The sequence below is a fragment of the Triticum aestivum genome, chromosome 3A (genome assembly GCF_018294505.1).
Source record: "Triticum aestivum cultivar Chinese Spring chromosome 3A, IWGSC CS RefSeq v2.1, whole genome shotgun sequence".
NCBI classification, from domain to species: domain Eukaryota; kingdom Viridiplantae; phylum Streptophyta; class Magnoliopsida; order Poales; family Poaceae; genus Triticum; species Triticum aestivum.
This window is the reverse complement of record NC_057800.1, coordinates 730,778,896-730,789,939: the sequence shown is the minus strand read 5'-3', so window position 1 is coordinate 730,789,939 and position 11,044 is coordinate 730,778,896.

Sequence of the window (11,044 nt, the reverse complement as noted above, 5' to 3'; positions counted from 1 at the left end):
ATTCATGGAATAAGTGCAAAGATGCTTTTATCTCTAAGTATTTTCCTCCCGCTAAGATCATCTCTCTTAGAAACGATATTATGAATTTTAAGCAACTTGATCATGAACATGTTGCACAAGCTTGGGAGAGAATGAAATTAATGATACGTAATTGCCCTACTCATGGTTTAAATTTGTGGATGATTATACAAATTTTTTATGCCGGATTGAATTTTGCTTCTAGAAATCTTTTAGTTTCGGCCGCGGGATGCACTTTTATGGAAATCACTTTAGGAGAAGCTACTAAACTCCTAGATGATATTATGGTTAGTTATTCTTAATGGCATACTAAAAGATCTACTAATAAAAAGGTGCATGCGATAGAAGAAATTAATGTTTTGAGTGGAGAGATAGAGGAACTTATGAAATTATAATAATATGCCCTCTGATTTTGAGTATAATATTAAAGAATTTATTACTTCGCAAAAGAATTTTAATGCTATGATTGAAGAAAAATTGCTTAAGATTGATGATTTGGCTAGGAACGTTGATAGAATTTCTCTTGATGTTGATTCTTTGAAACTTAGATCTATTCCACCTAAGCATGATATCAATGAGTCTCTCAAAGCCATGAGAATTTCCATTGATGAGTGCAAAGAAAGAACCGCTTGGATGCGTGCTAAAAAAGATGCCTTTATAAGAGCGTGTTCTTCTAGTTCATATGAAAATAAAGATGAAGATCTAAAAGTTATTAATGTGTCCCCTATTAAATCTTTGTTTTGAAATATGAATCTTGATAATGATTGGACTGAATATGATCCACCTTTACCTAGAAGGCGTTCTAAGAATTCGGAATTTGTTGATCTTGATGCTAAATTTGATAAAAGTGGGATTGAAGAAATTAAAACCCTAGATGTTGCTAAACCCACTATTATGGATTTCAAGGAATTTAACTATGAAAATTGCTCTTTAATTGATTGTATTTCCTTGTTGCAATCCGTGCTAAATTCTCCTCATGCTTATAGTCAAAATAAAGCGTTTACTAAACATATCGTTGATGCCTTGATGCAATCTTATGAAGAAAAACTTGAATTGGAAGTTTCTATCCCTAGAAAGCTTTATGATGAGTGGGAACCAACTATTAAAATTAAAATTAAAGATCATGAATGCTATGCTTTATGTGATTTGGGTGCTAGTGTTTCCACGATTCCAAAGACTTTGTGTGATTTGTTAGGTTTCCATGATTTTGATGATTGCTCTTTAAACTTGCACCTCGCGGATTCCACTATTAAGAAACCTATGGGAAGAATTAATGATGTTCTTATTGTTGCAAATAGGAATTATGTGCTCGTAGATTTTATTGTTCTTGACATAGATTGCAATCCTTCATGTCCTATTATTCTTGGTGGACCTTTCCTTAGAACGATTGGTGCAATTATTGATATGAAGGAAGGAAATATTAGATTCCAATTTCCATTAAGAAAAGGCATGGCCTAGAAAGAAAATTAAATTACCTTATGAATCTATTATGAGAGCCACTTATGGATTGCCTACCAACGATGGCAATACCTAGATCTATTCTTGCTTGTTATGCCTAGCTAGGGGCGTTAAACGGTAGCGCTTGTTGGGAGGCAACCCAATTTTATTTTTGTTCCTTGCTTTTTGCTCCTGTTTAGTAATAAATAATTTATCTAGCCTCTGTTTTGGTTGTGTTTTTTGTGTTTAATTAGTTTTTCTGCCAAGTAGAACTGTTGGGAAGACTTGAAGAAAGTCTTGTTGAACTTGCTGTAAAAAACAGAAACTTTAGCGCTCACGAGAACTGCTGTCATTTTTATTTGCAAAGTGCTATTTAGTTAATTATTTTTGAAGATGATTAATAGATAAATTCCTCACGTCCATCAATTTATTTTAGAATTTTTGGGGTTCCAGTTCTTGCACTAGCTACAGATTACTACAGACTGTTCCGTTTTTGACAGATTCTGTTTTTCGTGTGTTGTTTGCTTATTTTGATGAATCTATGGCTAGTAAAATATTTTGTAAACCATAGAGAAGTTGGAATACAGTAGGTATAACACCAATATAAATAATGAATGAGTTCATTACAGTACCTTGAAGTGGTCTTTTATTTTCTTTCGCTAACGGAGCTCACGAGATTTTCTACTTTAAGTTTTGTGCTGTGAACTTTTCAAGTTTTGGGTAAAGATTTGATGGATTATGGAACAAGGAGTGGCAAGAGCCTAAGATTGGGGATGCCCATGGCACCCCCAAGATAATCTAAGGACACCTAAAAGCCAAAGCTTGGGGATGCCCCGGAAGGCATCCCTTCTTTCGTCTACTTCTATCGGTAACTTTACTTGGAGCTATATTTTTATTCGCCACATTATATGTGTTTTGCTTGGAGCGTCTTGTATGATTTGAGTCTTTGCTTTTCAGTTTACCACAATCATGCTTGCTGTACACCCCTTTTGAGAGAGCCATGCATGATTTGGAATTTGTTAGAATACTCTATGTGCTTCGCTTATATCTTTTGAGTTATATAGTTTTGCTCTAGTACTTCACTTCTATCTTTTAGAGCACGATGGTGGATTTGTTTTATAGAAACTATTGATCTCTCATTCTTCACTTAGATTATTTTGAGAGTCTTAATAGCATTTTAATTTGCTTAAAATCCTAATATGCTAGGTGTTCCAGATTAGTAAAAATTTCTTAAGAGTGTTTTGAATACTAAGAGAAGTTTGATGCTTGATGATTGTTTTGAGATATGGAGGTAATAATATCAAAGTCGTGCTAGTTGAGTAGTTGTGAAATTGAGAAATGCTTGTGTTGAAGTTTGCAAGTCCCGTAGCATACACGTACGGTAAACGTTATGCAACAAATTTGAAACATGAGGTGTTATTTGATTGTCTTACTTATGAGTGGCGATCGGGGACAAGCGATGGTCTTTTCCTACCAATCTATCCCCCTAGGAGCATGCGCGTAGTACCGAGGTTTTTGATGACTTGTAGATTTTTGCAATAAGTATGTGAGTTCTTTATGACTAATGTTGAGTCCATGATTATACGCACTCTCGCCCTTCCATCCTTGCTAGCCTCTTCGGTACCGTGCATTGCCCTTTCTCACATTGAGAGTTGGCGCAAACTTCGTCGGTGCATCCAAACCCCGTGATATGATACGCTCTTTCATACATAAACCTCCTTATATCTTCCTCAAAACAGCCACCATACCTATCTATTATGGCATTTTCATAGCCATTCCTAGATATATTGCCATGCAACTTTCCATCATTCCGTTCATCATGACACATTCATTATTGTCATATTGCTTAGCATGATCATGTAGTTGACATAGTATTTGTGGAAAAGCCACCCATAATTCTTTCATACATGTCACTCTTGGTCCATTGCATATCCCGGTACACCGCCGGAGGCATTCATATGGAGTCATCTTTTGTTCTAGTATCGAGTTGTAATCATTGAGTTGTAAATAAATAGAAGTGTGATGATCATCATTTTCTAGTGCATTGTCCCAAGTGAGGAAAAAAAGGCCATAAAAAAAGAGAAGGCCCAAAAAAGAGAAAGGCCAAAAAAAAGAGAAGGCCCAAAAAAATAATGAGAGAAAAAGAGAGAAGGGACAATGTTACTATCATTTGCCACACTTGTGCTTCAAAGTAGCACCTTAATCTTCATGTTAGAGAGTCTCTTGTTTTGTCACTTTCATATACTAGTGGGAATTTTTTTCATTATAGAACTTGGCTTGTATATTCCAACAATGGGCCTCCTCAAGTGCCCTAGGTCTTCGTGAGCAAGCAAGTTGGATGCACACCCACTAGTTTCTTTTGTTGAGCTTTCATACATTTATAGCTCTAGTACATCCGTTGCATGGCAATCCCTACTCCTTGCATTAACATCAATCTGTGGGCATCTCTATAGCCATTGATTAGCCTCGTTGATGTGAGACTTTCTCATTTTTTGTCTTCTCCACATAACCCCCCTCATTATATTCTATTCCACCCATAGTGCTATGTCCATGGCCCGCGCTCATATATTGCATGAAAGTTTATAGGTTTGAGATTACTAAAGTATGAAACAATTGCTTGGCTTGTCATCGGGGTTGTGCATGATGAGAGCATTCTTGTGTGATGAAAATGAAACATGACTAAACCATATGATTTTGTAGGGATGAACTTTCTTTGGCCTTGTTATTTTGAGAAGACATAATTGCTTAGTTAGTATGCTTGAAGTATTATTATTTTTTATGTCAATATGAACTTTTGTCTTGAATCTTTTGGATCTGAATATTCATACCACAATTAAGAAGAACTACATTAAAATTATGCCAAGTAGCACTCCACATCAAAAATTCTGTTTTTATCATTTACCTACTCAAGGACGAGCATGAATTAAGCTTGGGGATGCTTGATACGTCTCCAAGGTATCTATAAATTTTGATTGCTCCATGATATATTATCTACTATTTTGGACATTATTGGGCTTTATTATCCACTTTTATATTATTTTTGGGACTAACCTATTAACCGGAGGCCCAGCCCAGAATTGCTGTTTTTTTGCCTATTTTAGGGTTTCAAAGAAAAGTAATATCAAACGGAGTCCAAACGAAATGAAACCTTCGGGAACGTGATTTTCTCAACGAACAAGACCCGGGAGACTTGGACCCTACATCAAGAAAGAAAAGTGGAGGCCACGAGGTAGGGGGCGCGCCTACCCCCCCCCCCCCCGGCGTGCCCTCCACCCTCGTGGGCCCCCTGTTGCTCCACCGACGTACTCCTTCCTCCTATATATACCTACGTACCCTCAAATGATCAGATCCAGAGCCAAAACCCTAATTCCACTGTCGTAACTTTCTGTATCCATGAGATCCCATCTTGGGGCCTGTTCCGGAGCTCCGCCGGAGGGGGCATCGATCATGGAGGGCTTCTACATCAACACCATAGCCCCTCCGATGAAATGTCAGTAGTTTACCTCAGACCTATGGGTCATAGTTATTAGCTAGATGGCTTCTTCTCTCTTTTTGGATCTCAATACAATGTTCTCCCCCTCTCTTGTGGAGAACTATTCGATGTAATCTTCTTTTTGCGGTGTGTTTGTTGAGATCGATGAATTGTGCGTTTATGATCAAGTCTATCTATGAACAGTATTGGAATCTTCTCTGAATTATTTTATGTATGATTGGTTATCTTTGCAAGTCTCTTCGAATTATCAGTTTGGTTTCGCCTACTAGATTGTCTTTCTTTCAATGGGAGAAGTGCTTAGCTTTGGGTTCAATCTTGCGGTGTCCTTTCCCAGTGACAGTAGAGGCAGCAAGGCACGTATTGTATTGTTGCCATCGAGGATAACAAGATGGGGTTTTCTTCAAATTGCATGAGTCTATCCCTCTACATCATGTCATCTTGCTTAAGGTGTTACTCTGTTTTTAACTTAATACTCTAGATGTATGCTGGATAGCGGTCGATGAGTGGAGTAATAGCAGTAGATGCAGGCAGGAGTCGGTCTACTTGTCTCAGACGTGATGCCTATATACATGATCATACCTAGATATTCTCATAACTATGCTCAATTCTGTCAATTGCTCAACATTAATTTGTTCACCTACCGTAGAATACTTATGCCCTTGAGAGAAGCCACTAGTGAAACCTATGGCCCCCGGGTCTATCTTCATCATATTAATCTCCTACTACTTAGTTATTCCCTTTGCTTTTTTACTTTGCCTTTATTTTACTTTGCATCTTTATCACAAAAATATCAAAAATATTATCTTATCATATCTATCAGATCTCACTCTCGTAAGTGGCCTTATAGGGATTGACAACCCCTATTTGTGTTGGTTGCGAGGATTTATTTGTTTTCTACAGGTACGAGGGACTCGCGCGTAGCCTCCTACTGGATTGATACCTTGGTTCTCAAAAACTGAGGAAAATACTTACGCTACTTTGCTGCATCATCCCTTCCTCTTCGGGGAAAACCAACGCAATGCTCAAGAGGTAGCAAGAAGGATTTCTGGCGCCGTTGCCGGGGAGGTCTACGCAAAAGTCAACATACCAAGTACCCATCACATACCCTTATCTCCCGCATTACATTACTTGCCATTTGCCTCTCGTTTTCCTCTCTCCCACTTCACCCTTGCCGTATTATTCGCCCCCCTCTCTCTCTCTCTCTATCCTCCCTCCCTTTCGCCATTTGCCTCTTTTTGCCCGCTTGCTTTTTTTTGCTCGTGTGTTAGTTTGCTTGCTTGTCACGATGGCTCAAGATAATACTAAATTGTGTGACTTCACCAATACCAACAACAATGATTTTATTAGCACTCCGATTGCTTCTCTTACCGATGTTGAATCTTGTGAAATTAATACTGCTCTGCTGAATCTTGTCATGAAAGATCCATTTTCCGGCCTTCCTAGTGAAGATGCCGCTACCCATCTAAATAGCTTCATTGATTTGTGTGACATGCGAAAGAAGAAAGATGTGGATAATGATATTGTTAAATTGAAGCTATTTCCTTTTTCTCTTAGAGATCGTGCTAAAGCTTGGTTTTCGCCTTTGCCTAAAAATAGTATTGATTCATGGAATAAGTGCAAAGATGCTTTTATCTCTAAGTATTTTCCTCCCGCTAAGATCATCTCTCTTAGAAACGATATTATGAATTTTAAGCTACTTGATCATGAACATGTTGCACAAGCTTGGGAGAGAATGAAATTAATGATACGTAATTGCCCTACTCATGGTTTAAATTTGTGGATGATTATACAAATTTTTTATGCCGGATTGAATTTTGCTTCTAGAAATCTTTTAGTTTCGGCCGCGGGATGCACTTTTATGGAAATCACTTTAGGAGAAGCTACTAAACTCCTAGATGATACTATGGTTAGTTATTCTTAATGGCATACTAAAAGATCTACTAATAAAAAGGTGCATGCGATAGAAGAAATTAATGTTTTGAGTGGAAAGATAGAGGAACTTATGAAATTATTTGCTAATAAGAGTGTTTCTTCTGATCCTAATGATATGCTCTTGTCTACTTTGATTGAGAATAATAATGAATCTATGGATGTGAATTTTGTTGGTAGGAACAATTTTGGTAACAATGTGTATAGAGGAAATTTCAACCCTAGGCCTTATCCTAGTAATCCCTCTAATAATGATGGTAATTCCTACAACAATTCTTATGGAAATTATAATAATATGCCCTCTGATTTTGAGTATAATATTAAAGAATTTATTACTTCGCAAAAGAATTTTAATGCTATGATTGAAGAAAAATTGCTTAAGATTGATGATTTGGCTAGGAACGTTGATAGAATTTCTCTTGATGTTGATTCTTTGAAACTTAGATCTATTCCACCTAAGAATGATATCAATGAGTCTCTCAAAGCCATGATAATATCCATTGATGAGTGCAAAGAAAGAACTGCTTGGATGCGTGCTAAAAAAGATGCCTTTATAAGAGCGTGTTCTTCTAGTTCATATGAAAATAAAGATGAAGATCTAAAAGTTATTAATGTGTCCCCTATTAAATCTTTGTTTTGAAATATGAATCTTGATAATGATTGGACTGAATATGATCCACCTTTACCTAGAAGGCGTTCTAAGAATTCGGATTTTGTTGATCTTGATGCTAAATTTGATAAAAGTGGGATTGAAGAAATTAAAACCATAGATGCTGCTAAACCCACTATTATGGATTTCAAGGAATTTAACTATGAAAATTGCTCTTTAATTGATTGTATTTCCTTGTTGCAATCCGTGCTAAATTCTCCTCATGCTTATAGTCAAAATAAAGCGTTTACTAAACATATCGTTGATGCCTTGATGCAATCTTATGAAGAAAAACTTGAATTGGAAGTTTCTATCCCTAGAAAGCTTTATGACGAGTGGGAACCAACTATTAAAATTAAAATTAAAGATCATGAATGCTATGCTTTATGTGATTTGGGTGCTAGTGTTTCCACGATTCCAAAGACTTTGTGTGATTTGTTAGGTTTCCATGATTTTGATGATTGCTCTTTAAACTTGCACCTCGCGGATTCCACTATTAAGAAACCTATGGGAAGAATTAATGATGTTCTTATTGTTGCAAATAGGAATTATGTGCCCATAGATTTTATTGTTCTTGACATAGATTGCAATCCTTCATGTCCTATTATTCTTGGTAGACCTTTCCTTAGAACGATTGGTGCAATTATTGATATGAAGGAAGGAAATATTAGATTCCAATTTCCATTAAGGAAAGGCATGGCCTAGAAAGAAAATTAAATTACCTTATGAATCTATTATGAGAGCCACTTATGGATTGCCTACCAACGATGGCAATACCTAGATCTATCCTTGCTTGTTATGCCTAGCTAGGGGCGTTAAACGGTAGCGCTTGTTGGGACGCAACCCAATTTTATTTTTATTCCTTGCTTTTTGCTCCTGTTTAGTAATAAATAATTTATCTAGCCTCTGTTTTGGTTGTGTTTTTTGTGTTTAATTAGTTTTTGTGCCAAGTAGAACCGTTGGGAAGACTTGAGGAAAGTCTTGTTGAACTTGCTGTAAAAAACAGAAACTTTAGCGCTCACGAGAACTGCTGTCATTTTTATTTGCAAAGTGATATTTAGTTAATTATTTTTGCAGATGATTAATAGATAAATTCCTCACGTCCATCAATTTACTTTAGAATTTTTGGGGTTCCAGTTCTTGCACTAGCTACAGATTACTACAGACTGTTCCGTTTTTGACAGATTCTGTTTTTCGTGTGTTGTTTGCTTATTTTGATGAATCTATGGCTAGTAAAATATTTTGTAAACCATAGAGAAGTTGGAATACAGTAGGTATAACACCAATATAAATAATGAATGAGTTCATTACAGTACCTTGAAGTGGTCTTTTATTTTCTTTCGCTAACGGAGCTCACGAGATTTTCTACTTTAAGTTTTGTGTTGTGAACTTTTCAAGTTTTGGGTAAAGATTTGATGGATTATGGAACAAGGAGTGGCAAGAGCCTAAGCTTGGGGATGCCCATGGCACCCCCAAGATAATCTAAGGACACCTAAAAGCCAAAGCTTGGGGATGCCCCGGAAGGCATCCCCTCTTTCGTCTACTTCTATCGGTAACTTTACTTGGAGCTATATTTTTATTCGCCACATTATATGTGTTTTGCTTGGAGCGTCTTGTATGATTTGAGTCTTTGCTTTTTAGTTTACCACAATCATGCTTTCTGTACACCCCTTTTGAGAGAGCCATACATGATTTGGAATTTGTTAGAATACTCTATGTGCTTCGCTTATATCTTTTGAGTTATATAGTTTTGCTCTAGTACTTCACTTTTATCTTTTAGAGCACGATGGTGGATTTGTTTTATAGAAACTATTGATCTATCATTCTTCACTTAGATTATTTTGAGAGTCTTAATAGCATTTTAATTTGCTTAAAATCCTAATATGCTAGGTGTTCCAGATTAGTAAAAATTTCTTAAGAGTGTTTTGAATACTAAGAGAAGTTTGATGCTTGATGATTGTTTTGAGATATGGAGGTAATAATATCAAAGTCGTGCTAGTTGAGTAGTTGTGAAATTGAGAAATGCTTGTGTTGAAGTTTGCAAGTCCCGTAGCATACACGTATGGTAAACGTTATGCAACAAATTTGAAACATGAGGTGTTATTTGATTGTCTTACTTATGAGTGGCGATCGGGGACAAGCGATGGTCTTTTCCTACCAATCTATCCCCCTAGGAGCATGCGCGTAGTACCGAGGTTTTTGATGACTTGTAGATTTTTGCAATAAGTATGTGAGTTCTTTATGACTAATGTTGAGTCCATGATTATACGCACTCTCGCCCTTCCATCCTTGCTAGCCTCTTCGGTACCGTGCATTGCCCTTTCTCACATTGAGAGTTGGCGCAAACTTCGTCGGTGCATCCAAACCCCGTGATATGATACGCTCTTTCACACATAAACCTCCTTATATCTTCCTCAAAACAGCCACCATACCTATCTATTATGGCATTTTCATAGCCATTCCTAGATATATTGCCATGCAACTTTCCATCATTCCGTTCATCATGACACATTCATTATTGTCATATTGCTTAGCATGATCATGTAGTTGACATAGTATTTGTGGAAAAGCCACCCATAATTCTTTCATACATGTCACTCTTGGTCCATTGCATATCCCGGTACACCGCCGGAGGCATTCATATGGAGTCATCTTTTGTTCTGGTATCGAGTTGTAATCATTGAGTTGTAAATAAATAGAAGTGTGATGATCATCATTTTCTAGTGCATTGTCCCAAGTGAGAAAAAAGGCCATAAAAAAGAGAAGGCCCAAAAAAGAGAAAGGCCAAAAAAAAGAGAAGGCCCAAAAAAATAATGAGAGAAAAAGAGAGAAGGGACAATGTTACTATCATTTACCACACTTGTGCTTCAAAGTATCACCTTAATCTTCATGTTAGAGAGTCTCTTCTTTTGTCACTTTCATATACTAGTGGGAATTTTTTTCATTATAGAACTTGGCTTGTATATTCCAACAATGGGCCTCCTCAAGTGCCCTAGGTCTTCGTGAGCAAGCAAGTTGGATGCACACCCACTAGTTTCTTTTGTTGAGCTTTCATACATTTATAGCTCTAGTACATCCGTTGCATGGCAATCCCTACTCCTTGCATTAACATCAATCTGTGGGCATCTCTATAGCCATTGATTAGCCTCGTTGATGTGAGACTTTCTCCTTTTTTGTCTTCTCCACATAACCCCCCTCATTATATTCTATTCCACCCATAGTGCTATGTCCATGGCCCGCGCTCATATATTGCATGAAAGTTTATAGGTTTGAGATTACTAAAGTATGAAACAATTGCTTGGCTTGTCATCGGGGTTGTGCATGATGAGAGCATTCTTGTGTGATGAAAATGAAACATGACTAAACCATATGATTTTGTAGGGATGAACTTTCTTTGGCCTTGTTATTTTGAGAAGACATAATTGCTTAGTTAGTATGCTTGAAGTATTATTATTTTTTATGTCAATATGAACTTTTGTCTTGAATCTTTTGGATCTGAATATTCATACCACAATTAA